At 40.8% G+C, this 24603-nt stretch overlaps 1 pseudogene; it reads right to left on the bottom strand.

Moving 5' to 3' along the window:
- Nucleotides 1-539: 539 nt before the first annotated feature.
- Nucleotides 540-6894, bottom strand: LOC149829953 (small ribosomal subunit protein uS10y pseudogene; annotated as a pseudogene).
- Between the last annotated feature and the right edge of the window lie 17709 nt (nucleotides 6895-24603).

Below are 24603 nucleotides of genomic sequence, written 5' to 3' on the forward strand. Positions count from 1 at the left end.
CGATACGTGCCGAAATCCACCTTTTTGTCGTCACTGACCTGCAGTACTCGAAAGATCTGGTCGATCTCTCGTATCCAGTCCTCGGCCGCCTCAGGCGTAGACTTTCCGTCGAAGGAGGGAGGGTTCATAGCCATGAACTGCTTGTAGGGCACGACTGTCACAGGAACTGGAGAGGGAGTAGGAACCGGAGTCTCTCGCTCTTGAGAGGTCCGCATGTTCTCTCCCATAGCACGCATGGCCTCAGCCTGCCTGCCCACAACCTCAGCCAGGTTGCTCACGGTGTCCATGATACGATCGCAACGTTCACGCCAAGCCATCTTAACAAAAGAAGACACGTATAAGCGATGAGACAAGTCAAAACATAATTTCATTACTTAAAAAGCAGGTGCATACAGATCTTCAGTACAAGCCAAAATTACCCATTATAACAGGGTTACCATACATAAACCTCCGCAACAAAAGCAAAAACAAAGCAAGTCTACAAAATGAACACTGACTCAGTGTTCCAACCACACATGTCCACATATGAACAACCACCATCACTGCTGCCTACGAGTGTAGTAGTTGTGGTAGGTGTTCCGATTCTCGTATCGTCTCTGCATCGGATGAGGAGGAGAAGAAGGTGTGTATTCCGGAGAAACTGATCGAGAGTAGGAAGCCAGCGTGTACTCGGGAGAACCTGGTGCAACCAGTGCATCTCCCACTGGGTCAACTGCTGACTGTGCCTGACCGCCCTCAGAAGCCTCGTTCTCTTCGGTCTCAGTGTTACCCATTATGAGTTCGTCGCCCAACTTACGTTGGCACTCGATCTCAATATGCCTGCTAAAGCCACAGTAGGGGCATATGCTCAATGCACGAGGACAAATCTGCCCTACGTGATACTGATCACATCTCCCACAAGGAGTTGCCGGATGTGCAAGTATCTGAGCACTCCGCACAATTTGCTAAACCGCTTGATCGAGGGCCTCTGTGCCTCGAATCAAGTCGATAAGAGCTCTGAGCATTCGCTCATTTCTCGAATCAGCAGGCATCTAACAGGTTATGCAACAAATCAAGCATACAAGGCTAAATACAATAGAAATCGTTAAGAATCAAATGAAAGTAATAATTCAGAACATACTTACAGTGCGATGGATGATGCACGCAGAAGTCTTGGACCACACTTATAATTGCGGCTCTGATACCAATCTCTGTGAGGCCCCAAACCCCGACCTTGTAAAAACCTTGAGTTTTTGAGCAAATTTTTTTTTTTTTGAAGGATATACAGAGTGAAAAATAACTAGCGGAAGTAAAGGAGGGAAACAGGGGTAAAGCAAAGGCCGCAAGTCTGAGCGAGCCACAGTGAGAAAACCAAACCACAGTAGACAAGTAAAGTATTCTTCATTTCCACAATAGTTACAATGATACAAAAATGAGACTGGGTACAAAAAGAAACAGTCTCACAAAAAAGAGAGGTACAACCCCTCAAACCCCAAAACCAGAAGAAACCAGAATTTGTTGCAAAGTGAGGATCTCAAGGCTCCTGCTGTGCGCCGTCGCATCGCGCTGCGTCTACTCGTCACCTGTATCCCCATAAAACGGGGTCAGTACTCTTGCGAGTTGGTGAGACAAACCATCCATACATTATCATTTTTTTAGGAAAAGCAGAAGGTAAGCAACAAGCTACAAGTGTGCTAAGTACCAGACTATAACTAGCATGATGGAACAGTTAGAAACATTTGAAATAAAAGTACAAGTGTGTGTCAGGTAGGTGCACGTGCCACAAGACTGTAAAACTACAAGTAAGTAACAGTGCAGCCACTAAAGTAACAAAGCAGAAACTGAACAACAGAAAGTAGCAGCTAAAGTAACAGAGCAAGAACCAACCAACAGAGGGTAGCAACTGAACAAAAGTGTATACTGCTCTAGAGTAACAACTACAGTAAGTCAGTCTCTTTGGTTAGTCCTTATGTTCATCTTTTTAGCTCCTTCGGGTACGCGAAGGAAAACCCTCGAGTTTTGTGAGTCATGCACCCGACGTCTGTTATTCAATTTCTAATGTGGTAACCGGGGATGCTACAGAACGAGAAAACCACCTGCAGGCGACACGCAGCCAAGAGAAACCTTTTGCAGGGGTAAAGGATTGCAATCCGTACTACTGCAGTAGTAAAGGTCCCTGCAGAGGGTACCTTGACCTCCCTAACTCCGAGTGACTGGAGGTCAGAGGGCACATTGGCTCCTCTAAAGAACAAGCCGTAGTAACGACACGTCACTCGGGGCTGTACCATTCACCCTCTCCCTGGGTGACCAAATTGTGAATGGGGCGCGGCAGGTTTATCTTATTTAGGCTCAAACTTCCGGTCGTACCTCCTCTCGAGGTAGTCGTGCCTCGTCGTCCCCGCGGGGTACGCAAACGAGGACTTGTCCTGCCTATCCACGTGCTCGGCCTCACACGGCCACCACGAGCACATCGCCTGTAAAGACGATAATATACCATTTTATTTTATGCCTAAGGCGACACGAACATGTGAGTACATTCTCACCAACCCGGGCCATTGCTGTGATCATCGCAAAATTTTTCCTATTCTTTGTTTCTCTCTCTTCCTTCTCTTTTCCTTTTCCAACCTCTATTTTCCTCCTTTTTTGAAGAGAAAAGAATAAAAGAAAGAAAAGAGAAAGAGAAGAGAAAAGAAAAGAAAGAAGAAGAGAAGCGGAACTCTTTTGCGGGTTTTCACTTGACCTTGATTTAAAAAAATACTTAGAAAATAACTCACCTCCGTTTTGAAAATTTGCGGGAAAAATGGAGAGACGGGATTCGCTCGTCGGTACGAGGTTCGACCATTCCTGGCGCCTTTACCAGGGGTAATCGAACCAAGGATCGAATCTATGCCTTTTTGCTTTACCTAAATATAATCTAAAAATTGATTCTAACTCTAAATGCACAAAGAATCATGCTTGTGCAATGCAAAAATGTATGCTCCTTTTGAAAATTGACTTGGAAATTTCCAAGTATTCGGAGATGAACTTGGTAAAGGAGTGAAGAAAATGATTTAATCTAACTTAGAACTTGAGATAGATCAGAGGAGTTCTAAGTTTTTGAAGTAAATCAGGATTGGAAGAATAAATGAGAAAGAATGACTTGAAAAATTAAAATAAAGTTTCAAAGTCAAAATGGACTTTGAATTTGAATCTTGAATTTAGGAAAGGAAATGAACACTTGAGAGGGAATTGAATTTGGATTTCTGAAGTTTGAAATTTGGAATAGATTGAGGAACTCAAATGGTATTTAAGAATAGAAATTGATTTAGGGAGTTCAGATGAGGTCTGAAAATGGATTTGGATTTGAAATCTAGAATTGAGAATGAAGTTGGATCTAAAGATGGATTTAAGATCTGAGATCTGAGATCCGAGATAAAATTAGATTCTGGATCCTAAGATGGATTTGGATCTGAAGTCTAAGATCCAACATGTGATTGAGTTCTGGATCCTAAAATAGAACTGGATCTGAAGTCTGAGATCCAATGTAGGGTTGGATTCTGGATCCTAAAGGGGATTTGGATCTAAAGTCTAAGATCCAATGTAGAGTTGGACTCTGGATACTAGAATGGAAAATTGGATCTGAAGTCTAAGATCCAATGTAGAGTTGGACTCTGGATCCTAGAATGGAAACTTGGATCTGAAGTCTAAGATCCAATGTAGAGTTGGACTCTGGATCCTAAAGGGGATTTGGATCTAAAGTCTAAGATCCGATGTGAAATTGGTTCTGGATCCTATACGTAAATTGGATCTGAAGCCTGAGATCCAATATGGGTGTTGAATCATGGATCTTTAGAATGGGTTTTGGATCTGAATCTGAGATCCAAAAAGAGAGGATTTGTGCTTGGAAATCTAGATCCAAGTTGGATTTAGAATTTTGTATTTGGAATTTTAAAATATGATTTGAGAATTTTGGATTTGGAATATGAATTTCAAAGTCAAATTGGACTTTGAATTTGGAGTTTGAATCTGGAATTTAGAAGATGAATCAAGAATTTCTAAATTGGATTTGGAAAAATGAATTGAATCTTGAATATATAGGTGAAACTTCAAAGTTAATATTGGACTTTAAGATAGAATTTGGAATTTGAAATACAAGATGATTTTGAAGTTTCAAAGTCAATTTGGACTTTGAAATCTGATTTGAATTTTGAATATAAAATAAATTTGAAATCTCAAGGTTAATTTGAATTTTGAGATTGAAAATAGAATTTTGAGAGTTTGAAAGAATGAATTGGATTTTATAAGAATAAATTGAGGAAGATATTTACATCACTTGGAGTTTTTGAAAAAGAAATTTTGAAATATGATGCAATTCTATCATAAATGATGAATGGATTTAAAAGCTTTGAATTTAGATTTTGAAAAGCTATCTTATTCTTGAACTGAATTAAAATAAGATTGAAGATATAATACATCCCTGACTATGGTCATTGAATGTATTATATAATAATCTATATTTAAATTCAAGAGAAGAATAAAATACAGTTGGTGATTTTATAGAATTTAAAATGAAATTAACTCTCAATATACCCTGACTATGGCCATTGGTATATATTTTGAGTCAATTTTAAGTTAAATTCTAATAAAAGGAGAAAATATTTAAGGAAAATATGATGAATTTTGAAAATGGATCCGGTATGGATCCGGTGTTATTTCATAAAAGATAAAAATCCTAAGTTTTGTCCACACCCTGACTATGGCCATTGATGTGGATCATCAACTTAGGATTGATTTACCTCTTACGAAAAGGTGCACGTGCCATTCGTGTTTCACCAATGTGAGAATTTGAAAAATAAAGGTAAAGATGCATGAAAAACAAGTAATTCATGATATCTACAATGCTCATTCATTCTATCTAAAACAGGAAATATGAATTCTCATTAAATCCTAACTTATTACAGCTCATAAAATTGGATTTACAATTCCAAGTGATGACCTTTTCCACATATTTCCTGCAAAACATTTGATTAGTATGAAAATGGAAGAACATTGCACATATCATATGGAGGTTAATGGAAAAATTGCTCATGTGCCAAGATATTTAGAATGTGAGAAGGCAAGAGATGATGTGTATGTATATATATATATATATATATATATATATATATATATATATATATATATATATATATATATATATACAGGCATGCCAATATACATATATATATACATGGGTGTGCATATATATATTTACATATACACTTATATATGTATATATATATATGTATATATATATATGTATATATATATATATGTAGCACGTATACAACATAGGAGGATAAAAAAATGATGGTGGTGCTGTGCAAGCTAAATGAGGCTGGGACAGGGGAATGTGCTGACAGTAATATGGTGAAAGATTTACTGCAAAAACTAGTGTAGGTGGTATGAAAGTGTAGTGGTAATGGGTGCTGTAGGGTGAAGGTGCTGGAAAGATAATTGTGATGGTTAGCAGGGGATGCTGGAGAGGTAGTATGCAGCAGTGATAGTAATGTGGGTGGAAAGCATGAATATGATGTGTGGTAACTATTGCTGTAGTTACAATGGATAAAAGGAGGTGTAAGGCAGGGGTTGGATGGTTGTGTGATAAGTACGGCTGGTTGTGCAAGTGATGAAGGTTTCTCTCAATGAGGATCGGACTGGAGAGATGATCTACAGTTATGCACAGTAGGGAATGCATTATGTGGTGTTGAAGTGATTGTATACTGAAGTGTTGTGAATCTTAATTGAAGATGGGTATTATTTATATACAGTAAACTAAAATAAAAAAAAGATGCACACTCTGCTGTAAATACAGCAGGTGAAGAACCCTATGCACTAGTGAACCTTCATAATAGTGAAACAAGGAAGTGGCATGTTCCTGGTTTTTGCTCTCAACTGGGTACCATCTCCATGGCTTTACTATATATAATATGATTATCAGCACCAATAGGTCATATCGGAACCTCCATAATGCCCATCAAATCAACAAGCTTGACCTAAAATTTCTTGATGTAGCTGAATATGACTCTTGAAAGAAACTGTTTTCCTTTTCATCAAGCATACAACAACCTTGCTACGGTATCCTGTCAACAATATATTACGCGAACAATTTCGTCCTGAAAGCATGTGCTTATTGTATATAGCATGATCATATGATTGCTGCAAAAATTTACTAAGAACAGGAACAGTTTACAGATATATCAGAACAGTAAACATGAATCCAATAAAAAAAAGGGACAATAAATGTCTAAAACCAAAAAAAGATCAATGCAACTAAATCTGAAAAAAAAAAAAAAAAAAATCAACAGCTCTAATTTCCTAATTCAGATTTTCAGATGGAAGATCAGTTTGCTGGCAGAGAAAAAAAAAAATGAAACCCTGTAGTGGCTCTCTTCAAATCCTTCAAGCCTGACTAAATTCATATAGTAATCTAAAATATATATATATATATATATATATATATATATATATATATATATATATATATATATATATATATATATATATATATATATATATATATATATATATAAAAAAAAAAATTGATCGCCCGTGGATCTGCAATAGTCAGTTCAGCCTCTACACCAGGTTCAATGGAGATTGATGTAATCTACTTTACAATCTCTGATGAGTTTACAAGGTCAATGACCCTTTCACAGCCCGAACTGGTCCCAAATATTAATATCTTCACCACATGGTGACTTTCTAGTAGTCATCTGCAACACTTTTTGTAGGTATCCTTACTGGTCCTTTAACTTTAAGCCTTTTGTCATTTGCACCCCGGACAAGGTCAGCACAAACTTTTTCAAGATTCTTTACACTTTTGGAAGAGAAAATAATTCTTATCCTATGAACTTGCTCCTGTGGTTCTTCCAAACCAGGTTTTATTGGCTTCATCATGCCCAATTCCAAACTAATAGATCGGATGACAAAAACAACAAACTATATAACATTATAAGACAAAATACAGAGGCCAATGAATATCAAAAATCCAAGAAGGGGGTTTATATGCACTATAGAATATAAACCTGAAAGGTAAAAAAATAAAAATAAAAAATAAAAATAAAAATAATGCGTAAAATGGAGTTTGAAGCATCTAATGGAATGAAGATATGAGGATGATCTAGAGTATACAGAATGATAGAACTAAAATCAAAGAAAGCAAGAATTGAGAGAATGAAATTTAGATCACAGAAAACACTAATTACATGAACTCGATGCAGATAATCCAGGTTTGATAGAAACATAATGAGATCAATCCAGATTTAAAACTCAGATGGGTATAACCTCCTGCTGATTCTTAACAGAATTTTGAAATTGACCAGGCGTGTGAATAGGATTCATCAGCTCAAGGGTTTTTATCTATTGAAGGTAACTTATATGTGACCATATATAGAGATAACAAAGCATATATAAAACTGATTCTGTATACGATATGAACGATCAAAACAGGATTATGTAACGTGAAGTGGTGAATATAACAGGGGCCATCATTCATTCTGATGAGGTCAGGTAGGTGTTGCACAGGTGATATAACAAATTACGTTGACCTAGTGAAAATAAAGCCTAGAGAATGACTAACGCTAAAAGATGCTACAGCGTGATGCAGGTAAGGATCGATCAATGAGACGCATTACTGATTTAGAAGGTGATAAAAAAAAAAAGTAAAGTGTCATAAAAGGACACAAAAAATACGAACAGCGATCATGAAATGCCAATTGAGATGCAAAGTATTTCATATTAACACCAGAGAACAAATGCATAAGGTGAATGAGATATAAAAAAAAAAAGGGAAAAGAATAATACCCAATCGGATACTCTTTAAGCATGGAAGTAAATGTAAAAAAAAAAAATGGGAAAAACATGAGATGGTGTTGGATCGATTCCCTTCCGTTGCTGTGGCACGGGAGTGTATTGAAATTGCTATAAGCAAATCAACCCAATCCATGGTGCGCTAATAGGGGCTTCAAATATAATAATAATAATAAAAAAAGATCGGAAATTACATAGGGGAAGCAGAAGCACTTACTTGTTTGGCTTGAGAGACAAAGAGTTTGTGTTGCAGGGGGTTCTGAGAGGGGAAACTTCGTGCTTTCTCTTGGGTGGTCTTTTCTGCTGATTTCGTAGATTTTCCGTCCAGGATCCGATACTGATGCCCGTGAGTAGACGGAAGATCCGGTTGCGGAAGAATGTGGTTGAAGGCTGTCTACCTCTTCCAATCAGTTGGGGAAGAAAACTGTGAACCTCAGGATCTTGGAGGAGGGCAGCCTGTGAAGCACGATCGGCTGTAGGGATTTCTTCAGGAAAAGGGGAGATGTAATGCTATCCCAGGGAAAAAAAAACCGATCTCCCCTCATGGATGAGAGCCCCATTCTTAACGAAGCAGTGGAGGCTTCGAGAATCGGAAGGTGGTTGAAGATGAAAGGTGGAGAATGAGGGGAAGTCCCTGATGATCGACGGTTGTGGACGAAGAATAAGGTTCGCCGAATCGATCGGAGTTCGTTAGGGATGAGTGGCTGAGAGAAGATGGTTGGCGATGAAGGGTTGAGGAAGGCGACGCCATTGATCCCTGGGCGATTGAGGGGAGATTGCATATGGGGGACCTCTCCAGAGTCTTCTGAAGAAGGGGAAAAGAAGAGGCGCCTTCGTAACCCTAAAAACCGAATTTTCGTTTAAAAGTATTTTTTTTATAAAAATTTTCAAAAGCTGGTCCCTTTTAAAGATTTTTGCAAAAAACTGGTTTTCCGTTAAAAAGATGGTTTTCAAAATCCGATTTTTGTTTTTTTTTTTTTTTCTTTTATATATTTTTTTTTTGTTCTTTTCTTAATTTTATATATCTTTTTGATATTTTTGGAATAAAATCTTAAAATTTACGGACAAACAAGGATTTCAACTAATTTTTTTGTATTTTTGGGAGATATTTACAAGAGAAGGTTTTTAAGGCTATTTTTGAGGAAATTCCTTCAGAAAATGGGTTTTGACCCAAGTTTTGGGGAAATATTCGAGTTTTAAGCCTCGATTTGAGGAAATTTAATTCAATGGATCCAAACGGATCCCAAACGAACTGTCTGAGCTTTTCAAAAGTTATATATATTTTATTTTTTTTTGATAATTTTGAGAATTTGATTTAAAATTGGATAATGAAGCTCGGATTTGGTTCTCTTATCTGGATCCGGATCCGAAATTGAGTCAGATATATAAAATGAATTTAATTTCAACAAAATTTGAGAAATAAAATGGAATTTAGGTTTGAAACTGACTCAATTACCCAAAGAATGGGGGAAAAGGGCAAAAAGGGGATATTTACAACATTTTGAAAAATTTGGGGTGTTCACAGATGCCCCTCTTTGCTACTAAGCTGGTTGAAAGCCGAGCTTAGTGGCAAAGAAACACTCCAAATTTTGAAAAATGCCCAAGTCAGCAGATCTGAGCTGGGTGTGGAAGAATTATTTCAAAAACATGGTTTTTCAGGCTTGAAACCTTATCCGGAATGGTCCTGGGGGGACGAAATCCTCGACAATGATACGACTGAATGATAAAAATGAGGAAATCGTGATGGGACTTTGGGCGAAGATCCCAAAATGGTGAAAGGTAAGAATTTTGATCAAGTCTCATGGGTGAGACGAGATCTACCTTTTGGAATGACTCAGGTTTAGCCCTTAACCTGGACGGGACGAAGATAGATCAAGATAATTTGGATGGGGGAAGGAAACATAAACGGACCTCGATGGGACATTTTGAGAGAAATGCCTTATGAGATGAAACTCAAGGACGATCCTTTTCCTGGATGGATGTACAAAGAGCATGGATTCCTTTGTGGGAAAAACTATGATGGGATGGGAAGGATTACCTCGTCTAAGCGAGGCTCAGGTTTAACCCAAACCTGAAAGGAAGGTAACTCGCGGAGCGAGGTTCAGGCTTCACCCTTATCTTGAGAGGGACGACCATACAGAATTTTTGAGTGAAGAAACCGTGATGGGACAACAAATGCATCGCCGAAGCGAGATTCAGGTTTAACCCTTGACCTGAGTGGGAGATGATGCGGAATCTTCGAATGGAGAAACCGTGATGGGACTAGAAAGGATATCTAATCGGAAATGGGACTCAGGTTTAACCCTAACCTGAACGGAAGGTACCTCATGAAGTGAGGTTCAGGCTTAACCCTTAACCTGAAAGGGATGATCACACGGAATCCTCGGATGAAGAAACCATGATGGGACAACAAATGCATCGCCAAAGCGAGATTCAGGTTTAACCCTTGACCTGAGTGGGAGATGATGCAAAATCTTCGAATGGAGAAACCGTGATGGGACTAGAAAGGATATCTAGTCAGAAATGGGACTCAGGTTTAACCCTAACCTGAACGGAAGGTACCTCGTGAAGTGAGGTTCAGGCTTAACCCTTAACCTGAAAGGGATGATCACACGAAATCCTCGGATGAAGAAACCATGATGGGACCTTCAGAATTTGGACGAACAAATCCGAAAGGGGTTTGCGAGAAGAGAAAAACAAGGGATTCCCTAAAGCTTGGAAAGGGGATGATCTTGGGCGCCTCATTGATGAGACTAAAAATCAGCTTTCTAAAAACAGACGACCTCTCGCAGAAGGTTTGGGTTTGTACCTCAAGGGGCGAGGTAACAGGTTTAATCCTTAGCCTGAATGGATATAGAATCCTCGAGGAGCGAGGAAAACTGTGATGGGCCTCTAGACTTTGCATAACAAGTCCAAGAGGGGTTTTCGCAAAAGGATGAAAATGGGGTCCCTAAAGCTTGAAAAGGGGTTGTTCTTGGGCGTCTCATTGCTGAGACTGAAAATAGCTTTTGACAATAACAAATCTTTTGCAAAAAGTTCAGGTTTAACCCTTATCCTGAGCGGGAACTGTCTATGGCGGGACAGTGGGGAGCACAGGGAAGTGTGCGAATCCGAGAGCTCTCAGATCAGACGGAAGAAAAGGACCTTTCAGTCCTAAGGAGGGATGACGTCAGGATACGTCAAAACGATCTCAAGTTCACACTTCATGTTGGGATAATTAGAAAATATTGCCAATAAGATACCAAAAATTGTAGTTGATTCAGAATGATTGAATTGTGCTCATGTGTGAAGATATCACCTCTTTCTACCTAGAGTATTAGCTTCAATTGGGCTAACTCTATAGAATTTGAGATCTAAAATTCAAATTTGTTGCTGTTGAGTTTCTTTAAGGAAGATATCAATTTCCTTGACATGAAAAGAGAGGGAAACATTCTTAGCTTCATAAAAGCAATTAAGTGAAAAGACATTGATAAAGAATTTCACATAGATAAAGATGATTCTTGACAGTTCTTGGGCAGTTTGATATCCTGGGCATTTCCCATGATGATCTTTTTGCACTCTTTTGAACCATGGATCTTTTCTGGGTTTTTTTACATCCTCTTTCATTTTAGAGATGCTCCTGACTTTTCTCTCTTTTTGAGAAAGGGTACGTCACAAACTCCTTCATCTTGGAGATGCTTCGATCCTTCTTTTTCTTTCTCAGGGATCATGACATTGGTTCTTGGGTTGAAATCTCTAAATGATAGCAGAAATCAAATATCTTTTAGGGTTTGTCGGTAGGTTCATTGCATCCGCCTTCATCTCGACGGTGATCCAAACTTTCCCTGGAAGGATCCGTCACAAACTCTGTCATCTTGGAGATGTTTCAAACCTTCTTTGGCCCCGGGGGTCCACTCGCTTAATTCGCCTTCATCTTGACGACAATTGAGAGATCCCTTTTGCGGATATTTGATTGCAGCTTAGCTTGGATGACTGAGGATATATGGATTGGGTAGGTTCTTTTTACTGCCCAGGATATTTCCACTGTCTTACCGCAAAAAGAATAATCTTTAAGAATGCGTCACAGCTATGATCAATATCAGCTCACTTATGGCTTTTCAACATCATTGAATTTTCCTTTGCCGGTCATATCAAAGATTTTTCTTCAACCTCTTGGTTGACCAACAGAAAAAAAACTTGAATTTAGCTCTTATTTCGCAAGAGTCTTGCTTTTTTGAAAATGATACTGAAGGTAGTTTGAGATAATTCTTTGTGCGATGAAAATTTTGAGATCAACAATGACTTTTGATAGCAAATTAGCAACGTATTCTAGAAAATCCTTGACGAAGGTCGCTTGATATCGAGTCGACACATCCATGACAAAATTCTCCTCTCTTTTTCCCCAAAAGAGAGACTCAGGCTTAAGCCCTTACCTGAATGGGAAGTTGGAAATACTCCTCTCTTCCCTGAAAGAGGAGGTGTTTGCAAAACGGAACTTTCGAAGAGAAATTAAGTTTTCGTCAAAACTCCCTATCTCTAGGCTTCTCTTATGGAAAGGTGGCCGAAAAACAAAGTTGAAAGTATCACAGAGGAACGAGTCCATCACACTCTCCCTAGAAGAGGGTCCTCTGTGAAGGAGTTGGCCAGAGATGATAAAACGAGGGCCACAAAAGAAACGAGCTTCCGTCGAAGCTCTCCCTGGAAAAAGGGTTATCTTGTGTAAAGTTGGTTGTTGTTTTGCAAACTGTTCGCGAAGAAAACGAGTCCCTTCAAACTCTCCCTAGAAGAGGGTCCTTGCGAACGAAAGATGGTTGCATGCGAAAAGAACGAGCTCCCTCGAACTCTCTCTGAAGAGGGTCCTTCGCAAGAAAAGATTGATTTTTGATAAAATGGTGACTTGAAGGTCAAAATTGGGAATTTATAGTTTGAAATGATGATGTTTGGTTAGCACAAAAGCTGAACCTGGATGGCTAACTGATTAGTCAGCCAAACACTAGCACGAGTGCTAGATGTACCAGTACGAACATTGGATTTCAAAAAGAAAGCTCCCGTACGAGTGCTGGGTTTTTGAAAAATGTACACCAGTACGAGCACTGGATTTTCGAAATGCACACCAGTACGAGCATTGGGTTTTCGAAATGCACACCAGTACGAGCACCGGGTTTTCGAGATGCACACCAGCACGAGCATTGGGTTTTTGAAATGCACATCAGCACGAGCACTGGATGGTTCAATAGGAGAATTTGAAAAATGAGACCGACATTCAAAGATACTTGAGAATTAAGCGAGAATGATTGCCGGTGTTTCAGGATTATCCCTTATCCTGAAGGGGAAATGATGAGTGATGAGTGAAAACTCGAATTCACAATAACTTGTCCAATATGAGCATTGGATTCAAAGGAAGTTCAAGTCGGAACTTGAAACTTCAAAAATAAGAATACATAAAAAGAGAAATCCGAGTCGGAACCCGGTTTTTTAAATATAAGAGAATGAATGAGAATTGAATTCGGAAACTCGCATTCTCAACACAACAATTCGTCCAACACGAGCATTGGATCCAAAAGGAAGTTCAAGTCAGAACTTGAGACTTCAGAAACGAGAATATATATAAAAGAAGGAAAACCCGAGTCGGAACCCGGTTTTTAAATACAAGAAAGAAAGTGAGAATTGAGTTCGAAAACTCGAATTCTCAAAACAAAGAATTGTCCAACACGAGCGTTGGATTCAAAAGGAAGTTCAAGTCGGAACTTGAAACTTTAAAAATGAGAATATACAAGAAGGAAAATCCGAGTCGGAACCCGGTTTTTAAATACACGAAAGAAGGTGAGAATCAGGTTCAAAAACTCGAATTCTCAAAACAAATGAATTGTCCAACACGAGCGTTGGATTCAAAAGGAAGTTCAAGTCGGAACTTGAAACTTCAAAAAGATGAATATGCAAGAAGAAAAATCCGAGTCGGAACCCGGTTTTTTAAATATAAGAGAAGGTGAGAATCGGGTTCGAAAACTCGAATTCTCAAAACAAATGAATTGTCCAACACGAGCGTTGGATTCAAAAGGAAGTTCAAGTCGGAACTTGAAACTTCAAAAATGAGAATATACAAAAGGAAAATCTGAGTCGAAACTCGGATGAGAAGGAGATAATTCTTATCCAAGAGTCGGATTTTAGAAGAATTGACAAAATGCATGAATAGGTTCCGACGATTACAAAGATTTATTCAAGATTCTTGACCCAAGATGGTCTGAATTTTGATGACTTCAGGATTTTCCCTTATCCTGAAGAGGAATGAATAAAGGTTGATATGAATTGAAGAGTTTATGGGAAGTAGTTCAGGTTTTAACCCTTAACCTGAAAGGGATGCAAAATAAAAGATCGATAAAATTTTAAAAGTTTGATAAAAACTTGATAAAAACTTGACAAAATGATAAAATGGATAACAAATCGATGAAAATTCAATTAAATCAGAAAATGAAATAGATGTAATTTAAAAATAGATCAACTGAAAGATTGACAAGTTTTCAGAAAGAGAGTTCGTCTAATCCTGCCTGCATATGACGAAGGAAGACATGTATAGATCAAAAATAAAAATGCCCCAGTATCAGGGAGAAGATGTGAGAATTTTAATAGAAAATCATTGCTTTATTGAGAGAGACTTTTGAAGAGTACAAAAGGCTAGGAATTTAGGTATAAAATATCTTCAAATGTAAGGCATTAATAGGATCTGGCAGTTCAGCCCCATCTGCGTTGATCAAACGATAGGAATTTCGGGGCAATGCTTCCTTAACCACATAAGGGCCTTCCCAATTGGGTGACCACTTGCCCTTCGGCCGATGCTTGAGATGAGCTGTCGACCTGAGCACAAGATCATTAACTCGAAACCTTCTCTCAATAACTGATTTGGCGTAGTGCCTAGCTATCCTCTGACGATAGGCCTGAGCGTGCTCTGCTGCCTTGAGTCTTTTCTCGTCCAATAGATCAAGCTGTACCAATCTCTGCTGTTGATACTAATCAAGCAGAAGTTCAATGAGCGACGCAAACTTGAGTGCGGGCTTCTGAACGTGGAGGGGTAACACTACCTCTGTCCCATAAACAAGCTCTGAAGGCGTAGCATTGGTTGGGGTCCGAATGGTGGTTCGGTATGCCCAGAGTGCATCGTGCATCTTCTCGTGCCAATCACGGCCCGTTTCCACCGTTCTTTCTAGAATGCGGATCAAAATCTTGTTGGTGGCCTCAGCCTGGCCATTCCCTTGGGGATAGTAAGGAGCTGAGAAGTGGTGATGAATCCCGAATTTCGAGCAAAAGGACTTCATCTTCTCATTCTTGAAATGACTGCCATTGTCCGACACAATATCGTGCGGGACGCTGAAGCGGCAAAGAAGATTCTTATGGATAAACGAAACCACGTGTCGGCCCTCTACCGTTCGCAGAGTGACAACTTCGACCCATTTGGTGAAGTATTATGTGGCTGCGAGGAAGTATTTATGACCATTTGATGCAGAAGGAGTGATCGGACCAACTACGTCGAAGGCCCACATCGAAAAGGGCCAAGGAGAGACCACGGATTGCAAGTATGCTGCTGGCGTATGAATGGAAGGCGCGTGCATCTGACATTTGACGCACTTCCTTACAAATTGATGGCAATCTTGCTGCATGGTTTTCCAGTAATATCCTGCGCGGATAATCTGCTTGACGAGTGTTTGGTAGCCGGCGTGGCCACCACAAATTCCTTCGTGCGCCTCTTGGATAACTTCCATGGCTTCATCTTTGTCTAAGCATCTGGCATACTCAGAACTGAACCCACGACGGTAGAGAGTATTGGCAAGGATAAAATAGCGGACTGACATGCGTTGAATCGCATGTTGCTCCTTTCTTGGCATTTCTGCTGGAAACTCACCGGTTTCAATAAAGCTTTTGATGTCTTGATACCAAGGCTTTTCCTTCTGAGCGGCCTGGTTCACTTGCTCAACTGGAATGTAGGCAGGTTGATCAAGTCTGCCGATCTCGAAGGAACGACAAGATTCGTTGTCTTTAAAAGACAAAATAGAGCCTAAGCAGGCTAAACCATCGGCTATGTGATTGTATTCCCTCTTGACATGATTGAGCTGAAATTCTTCAAAGTTGCCTATGAGAGCAAGGGCAATCTTTTGATAAGGAATTAACTTTGAATCCTTGACTTGACATTCATCATTAACTTGGCTGATAACAAGTAATGAGTCGCCGAAGGCGTGCACTCTCTTGACATCAAAGTCGTGGAAAATTTTGAGGCCTTGTATTAGAGCTTCATACTCAGCCATGTTGTGAGTACATTGGAAATCGAGCTTGAGGGAATAAGGGAGCATCTCCTTTTCAGGAGTGATTAACAAGATCCCAATCCCTATACCCGACACATTTCTTGCTCCAACAAAGAATAGAATCCAAACTGGAGATTCCCGGATACTGCAAATTCGATCGTCAGGAAAATCATCTTCTGCTTTGATTTCTTCCGTTAACGGGAAATCTGCCAACTGATCTGCGATGGACTGACCCTTGACTGACTTCTGAGAAACATATTTCAAGTAATACTGCATCAGGAGGACTTGCCATTTCGCAATCCGTCCAGTAAGAAAAGGTTGCTCAAGGATGTATTTGAGAGGGTTGAGCCTTGACAAAATTTTGATTTCTGAGGCCAGGAGATAATGTCTCAGCTTCTGACACATCCATACTAAGGCTAGACATGTCTTTTCCATCTGAGAATATCTCTTTTCGTAATCGATGAAGGTCTTGCTGATGTAGTAGATGGCATGCTCTATCCGGCTGCCTTTCTTATACTGTGCAAGAAATCTGCCACAAGCATTGTGGTTGACAGAAATATACAGGAGCAGCGGCTTTCCAAGTTCTGGTGGCTTCAGAATAGGTGGATTTAGGAGATACTGTTTGATGCGCTCAAATGAGAGCTGACATTCTGGTCCCCATTCAAATTTCACTTCTTTTCTTAGCAAGTGATTGAAGGGCTCGCATCTCATGGCCAAGTTAGAGATGAAACGTCGAATAGACTGAATGCGCCCCTGAAGGCTCCTTAATTCTTTGAGGTTGGTGGGAGGCGGCATGTCAATGATCGCCTTTGCTTTGGCAGGATCCACCTCTATGCCTTTCTTGCTGATCATGTAGCCAAGCAGCTTGCCTGACTCTACCCCGAAGACACATTTCTGCGGATTGAGTCGTAATTTGTAGAGGATAAGTCTTTCAAAGACTTGGCCGAGAGCATCGAGATGATCCTCTCCTTCTTTAAATTTGACCAGGATGTCATCCACGTAGGCATCCATGTTCTTGTGCATCTGGTCGTGGAAGATAACTGCCATCGCTCTCTGATAGGTTGTCCCTGCGTTCTTGAGTCCAAACGGCATGACTGTATATCAAAAACTACCCCAAGGCGTAGTGAAAGAAGTTTTGGATTGGTCACGAGCGGCCAATTTGATTTGATTATAGCCCGAATATCCATCCATGAAGGAGAACATGGCATGGCCTGCCGTGCTATCGATCAGAAGATCGATGTTGGGGAGTGGATAATCATCTTTCAGGGTTGCTTTGTTCAGATCTCTGAAGTCAATGCAGATTCGAACTTTGCCATTCTTTTTGGGAACCGCCACGACGTTCGCCAACCAATCTGGGTATTCGATGGTCCGAATGAACCCTGCTTTTAATAACTCTTCAAGCCCTTCTTTAACTTGTGGTGCCACTCGAGGATCCATTTTTCTGAGTTTCTGTTTGATTGGCTTGCAATCTGGTTTCAACGCAAGGCGATGTTCGACTAACTTGGAGTCTAAACCTGGCATATCTTCATAAGTCCAAGCGAAGACTTCCTGATGTCGTTTGAGGAAGTAGATGAGCCTTTTCTTCTCATCTAAACTTAGACTGGAACCAATTTTTAGGATTCTTGGATCATCTTCTGAACCAATATTGACATCCTTTGTTGGATCTTGAACCAACGGTGATGGTTCATCCTGCTTCTGAATGATGGCAAACTCTGGCAAATCTTGAATTGTCGAGTCGAATTCTGCCAACTCTTCAATCTGCTCTATCATTTTGCTGACTTCTGCCCCTGCCTTCGCTTTGCATGCTCTGGCTGTTTTATTTTGGAAAAGGTTGGTATTGATGACGAGCTTTTTGAATGATTTAGGAGCCATGATCACGGCAATCCTGTAAGTGAAAAGGAGGCTTTTGAGAAAAAGGTAAAATATCCGAAAAATAGCCTTTTGTACAGAGATGGAGAATGACAACATAGATAAGGATATAAGCAGAGAGGTTGTGTACACCAAGATGAACAGAGAAAACAAACTTTTCATTGATTGAATAAACTTTGATATTTACAAGTGATCGTTTGAAGGAGAGAAAGAAACTGGGGCGGATCTTGCCCTTACAAGATAACAGAAAGGAAGGAAAAAGCAGAAAACACTAGCATTGTCTTCTTTACTGGGCTCCCTTAATGAAGATGGTCTTTCTGCCTGATGACTGACCTGTGAAACCCAAGCCTGTGCTGGTGACATGTTGAACAGGGATGATCGGCTCCAGAATGTCGTCTTCATTTTTGCCTAGGCCCCTGAAAGGCTGATACCCGTGCTTCATTAGGAGGTCAAATCCTTTCCTTGATTTTGAGAACCGAGGAAAAAGCGGGTGATCTTTAAATGAAGTACAATCAAGACGCCCTCCTAACTTGAAGAAGCGAGGTCCCTGCCACTGAACAACTGCGGCGATATTTTCTGTTGGCTGGATCTCTTTCAATTTCAGCATATCCAGACTTTCGCTCAGATTGACCTCGTCGATTTCCCTGATGCTTGGGATGTCGGCAGTGAAAGTAGGACGGGGGATCATCGGCTGCGGGAGTCGTTCTTCCGGATCCTCTCCTAGGACCGTAGTGATCATGCCCCCCTTCGACCACTTGATGCACTGGTGCAGGGTTGACGGGATCGCATTGGCATTGTGGATCCATGTGCGCCCCAGCAACAGATTGTATGTTGGTGGTACATTAACCACATGGAACAGTACAGTATGCACCGAGTAGTTGATGAAGATCTCGAGAAAAATCTTCCCCTTGGCTGTCTGTCCATGGTTATCAAAACCGTAGATCGTGATCAGATCCGGGGTGTATTCCTCTTCTTTTAAGCCCAATGCCTTGGCCGTCATCTCAGGACAGATATTTAGGATGCTGCCTCCATCAACGAGCACATGAGGGACTGTCATGCCCCTGATCCGTACTACTATGAAAAGTGCGTTGTTATGAAACGAATGAGGCTTTGGCAAATCCTCATCAGAAAAGGTGATCGGTGCATTTGTCATGGCCTGATTTACGATTTGAGCCATATCTTGTGGAGTCGTGCTAGGCTTGACTTTGATCTTTCTAAGAAGATCTTCTAGCACTTGCTGGTGCTCAGATGAAGCGTGTGTCAGGTCCAAGATAGAGATGTTGGATAATGCAGTAATCGGCTTCTGAACTGACCCTGAAGCCTCTTCTCTTTTTGAAGCTACCTTGATAAAGCGCTTCAGGATCCTGGGAACTAGCTTGGCAGTTCCTGTCGCTGCCTTTGTTGGTTTGCTGGAAGATGGGATGACATCCGCCCTCTTGACGGATGACTGTGCCTGGCGAAGGACTAGGACCTGATGTTGATCCTGAATGTCCTGTCTGGAACATGGTTGGATACTGCCTTGCAGAGAGAATGTTTGCTCTGTGATGACCGAAGCTGAATGTTTAGGAAATGGTTTGGACAAGACTTCTGGCTGCTGCTCATCCTCGTCCTCAATCAGCATGTTCTTGTCAATGCAATCCTGAATGATGTTCTTGAGGACAAAGCAATGCTCGGTGTCATGTCCCACAGTCCGATGGAATTTGCAGAATTTGTCCATCCATTTACCCATAGCGACGGGAGGGTCCGCCACTTTGGGGAGCTTGATCATTCCCTTCGACATCATATATTCTAAGATGTCTTCGCGGGACTGTTCTAAGGCTGAGAACTCCCGATCATAACTCCAACCTTCGTGCTTCGGCTTTTCTGGCTGCTTCGCTTCTGGCTGGGGCGCTGGTTGGACGGGCTTAACAAATTTTCCCTTCTGGGCTGCCGAGTTTGCTCTTTCGGTCCTGGAATGCCCTGAGTTCTTGCTGCGATTCTTCTTGTTCTGCTTTCTGCCGGAACCACTGCTGCCCTGATCGGTCAATCCTGCGGCATAGGCGACGTGCGCCTTTTTCTTTTGATCAGGATTTCCTCTGACAAAAGGATATCCTTCGTATAGACCATTGTCCAGGCCGGTCTTGAGCCACTCGGCTCTCTCAATCAATTTGATGAATGACTTGGCAGGCGAAGTGGAAATGAGGTTCCTCAAAGGCTGAGCGAAATTATTCAGAATAATCTGTAGGGCGTGCTCCTCCGGGATGGGAACCTTCATTCTGTTACAAGTGCTTCTCCACCTGTGGATGAATTCACTGGCTTTCTCATTCTCCATTTGTTTTAAATTGTACAGATGATTGAGGGTTGATGAGGCTTCAACATTGAACATGAAGCGTTCTATGAATAAATTCACAACTTTATCGAACTCTCTTAGTTTGATAGGATTAATGTGGTCTGCATACCACCTGGCCGCTACCCCTTCTAAGCTGCGAGGAAAGTATATGAATAGAGCCTGATTATCTTTCCTGAAACGGCCGCATTCGGCAGAAAAGGTGGCCAAATGAGCCTTGGGGTTGCTAGTTCCATCGAATTTAATGAACTTTCGAGGGAGATTCTCTAGATTGTCATCCCCGTCCAGACCATGGTAAAAATCTTCACCGGAGTAGGTCTGCTTGCCCTTGCTTTTAGCCTGAATATCCTTGATGGCCCTATTCATTTCTTTCATCTGCTCCTGCATTGGGTCATTAACCGGAACGGGCTTATTGATTGATTCGGGCTCTGTAGTGGTCTTTGCAAACTGCGGTGGAGGATTCTGATAAACAAGCTGCTCTTCCTCTTCTGATTCCTCAACTGATTCCGTTTCTTCAGAAGTGGTGTCGGGCTGTACTTGCTTTCTAACAATTCGGACTGGTTTTTTTACAGCCTTCTTCTTTGGCTTGCTTTTTGGAACAGCTTCTTTCTGACTGGCCTCGGCCTGCTCAGCCATCATTTTGGTCATCATTCTTTTAAACAGATTATACATGGCTGGATCTATGTCATCTGCTGGATTCTGATTCTGTCCCCTGACTGATTTGGGGGAATCCATCCCTCCGGCCTCACTGTCGCTGTGTTGAGGAACTGTTTCTTTTCCTGCCCTTGTTACAACCATTTTGCCAATGCTAGTGATTTCCTGGTAAGGTGAAAAGAATGATTAGGGTTTGGAGGAAATTTTTGGAAATATGATTTCTTTTAGGAAAAGACATGAGAGAAGGAATTGACAAATTTTTGCAATGATCGCATCACCCTTTTATGGTGACAAAATGTGCCTTATGACCTAGGCGAGGTCGTCTATTATGACGAGGGATAGAAGAAAAGACAGAATGGGTCTCATCACTGGGGATGAATCCGTAACTATATGAAAATAAAATAAGATTTGGCCACAAAAATAAAAGCTTGCATTTTCATTGATTGACAAAATTTAAATACAAAAAGAAAGTGGGCAGACAGTTTGCCACCATTCTCGATACTCTGATGATACATTAAGACCAGGAAATATAGACAAAGGAATAAAGGAGTCCCAAGTGTATTTGGCGACGTGGTATGCTCCAGACCACTGATCTGACCGTAGATCGAACTCTGGCATGCGGCCTGTCGGGAAGCAAGTGTTGGCACGAACCTGCCGCTGCAAAAACTGTCTGAGACATCTCTCTGGCTGATAGTCTACGCAGAAGAACGGACCGAGCAGTTTGTAACGCTTGTCACGAGCATAGGTGTAGCGAGGAACGGTCTCTCTTCTGTCGAAGAAGTCCCAAATGATTTCCTCCTGATACAGTTTCTCGATCAAAGCTCGGCATTGAATGGCTGACTTTGGCTGCTTGTTGCTGAATCTGAAAGAACTAGCTTTTGACGGTACATGCCGCAGGAACCATGACTGCAAGGCGTACGTGCACCCTTCTACCAGAATGGTCTCTCCGAGGGCAAATTGAGCCAAACCTCTGTAGAGAAAAGCTAGAGCTGCCATGGAGACTGAAAGCTGACGGGTCTGCTTGCTTCCCCATCTTCAAAAAAGTTGGGCGACTCTGATATCGATGAAATTCTGACCATCCTGAAAGAATGCCAGCCCCAATGTGCATAGGACCATGGCATGCTGGATTCTTTCTTACGCTGCTCGAGATAAAGTACCGACTTCTTCGTAGGCCCCATATTTGTTGTAGAGTTCGAATAGGTCGATGAACTGATTTCCGCTGATCTCTGTGAGAGGCTAGGATCTGCTCCCTGTGGCTCTGGCCAATGCTTCTCGAACATCTACCCCTTTGACATTGATCAAGAATTGCTGCTTGTATGGATCATCTGGCTGACCAGCTGGTTCTGGCAATCCCATGATATCATTGAACTCGTCTATTAACATAGTCATTTCTCCCCACGGAAACCAAAACGTGCAGGTACGCGGATTCCATCGTTCTGCCATAGCTTGAATTAGACTACCGTTGATGGTTCGCTTGCCAACTGCCGAGGCCATCTCCAATCCACAATCATCCAAATGGTCTGGGAACATACGCGAGAAGGCGGTGAACCAAGAATAGTACCACCGAGGGAAGAAGGTACGAGACTGAATGACCCGATGATCTGGGGTTCCATCCCTTATTTGATAGAAGACATGATCCCAAGGAAAAATAGCATCAAGAGATTCGGATGCCATCGGAGCGATACTGAGGCAAGAAGGAAGAAAGAGTCAGATAGAATGCAGGACTTACAGATAGACTTTTCGATGAAAGAAGGGAACAAACATTAATCCTGGAAATTTTGGAAAGAACAGGAGATTTGAAAAAGACTTTCCAGGGTTTTTAAGAAAAATTTTTGGCATACAAAAGGGAAAAAAGAAATATAGGCAAAGGGAAAAATATGCACCTGGAGTTTTTGAAAATAGAGGAAGTTTTAAAGAGTACACCCAGAGTTTTAAAAGAGGTCGATATAGAAGAACACAAGGAAAACATCGCATAATCATAGCTGCACAAATAAAGATGCGCACACAGCACTCCCTAAGGTCTGACTCTATATGCAATATTTGAAATAGCTTGTAGGACCTTAATCCTAACTCTATGGTTCAGATCATCTGATTCCAACCAAGGTATGCCGATATACTCAAGCCGAAGCTCGAAGTACGTGGCATATAAGATATTTCTCCGGTTCTAAGGTAAGGGCTTCCCAACATCCTTGAGCACCTACCGATATACCTCAGACTATGGCCCTTAGGTACGTGGTAGGGGGGCGCGAACCCAAATAAGTGGTTCAGTTGTGAGGCTCTCTCCCGAACTATGGTTTAGTGAGACAGCCCAGCAACGTGAAGACCGGGACAAATAGGTAAGGTTGTTTTCAAAATATGATCAACATGCAAAAATCAGAAGGCTCTAATGCAAGTCTTAAAGAGATAGATTTAAATAAGAAGAAGCATGCACTTGCATACATTGTTTTGCATTCAATCCCTAAAATTGAGGAGAGTTGTATTTAAAACTTAAGTCTAATGTGAACATGGATAATCTCCTCAATATGGTCCTACCAAACCATACTTGGATCCTATATGCAATGATGTCAGCTTAGGACAAAATCTAGGCTCCTAAGGTTTGCATGGAAAATGTAGCTGACATATGTTAGAATAAAGACTTAGATTATATAAAAGCAAAGCAAAGGCACAAATTTGACCGGACGAAGACGAGTCCCATCACGGTCGGCAAACCTGTGATCATCGCAAATTTTTTCCTATTCTCTGTTTCTCTCTCTTCCTTCTCTTTTCCTTTTCCAACCTCTATTTTCCTCCTTTTTTGAAGGGAGAAGAATAAAAGAAAGAAAAGAGAAAGAGAAGAGAAAAGAAAAGAAAGAAGAAGAGAAGAGGAACTCTTTTAAGGGTTTTCACTTGACCTTGATTTAAAAAAATATTTAGAAAATAACTCGCCTCCGTTTTGAAAATTTGCGGGAAATATGGAGAGACGGGATTCGCTCGTCGGTACGAGGTTCGACCGTTCCTGGCGCCTTTACCAGGGGTAATTGAACCAAGGATCGAATCTATGCCTTTTTGCTTTGCCTAAATATAATCTAAAAATTGATTCTAACTCTAAATGCACAAAGAATCATGCTTGTGCAATGCAAAAATGTATGCTCCTTTTGAAAATTGACTTGGAAATTTCCAAGTATTCGGAGATGAACTTGGTAAAGGAGTGAAGAAAATGATTTAATCTAACTTAGAACTTGAGATAGATCAGAGGAGTTCTAAGTTTTTGAAGTAAATCAGGATTGGAAGAATAAATGAGAAAGAATGACTTGAAGCTTTGAAATGAAGTTTCAAAGTCAAAATAGACTTTGAATTTGAATCTTGAATTTAGGAAAGGAAATGAACACTTGAGAGGGAATTGAATTTGGATTTCTGAAGTTTGAAATTTGGAATAGATTGAGGAACTCAAATGGTATTTAAGAATAGAAATTGATTTAGGGAGTTCAGATGAGGTCTGAAAATGGATTTGGATTTGAAATCTAGAATTGGGAATGGAGTTGGATCTAAAGATGGATTTAAGATCTGAGATCTGAGATAAAATTAGATTCTGGATCCTAAGATGGATTTGGATCTGAAGTCTAAGATCCAACATGTGATTGAGTTCTGGATCCTAAAATGGAACTGGATCTGAAGTCTGAGATCCAATGTAGGGTT

This window comes from Nuphar pumila, chromosome 8 (genome assembly GCF_984573655.1).
Source record: "Nuphar pumila chromosome 8, dmNupPumi1.hap1.1, whole genome shotgun sequence".
Classification (NCBI taxonomy): Eukaryota; Viridiplantae; Streptophyta; class Magnoliopsida; order Nymphaeales; family Nymphaeaceae; genus Nuphar; species Nuphar pumila.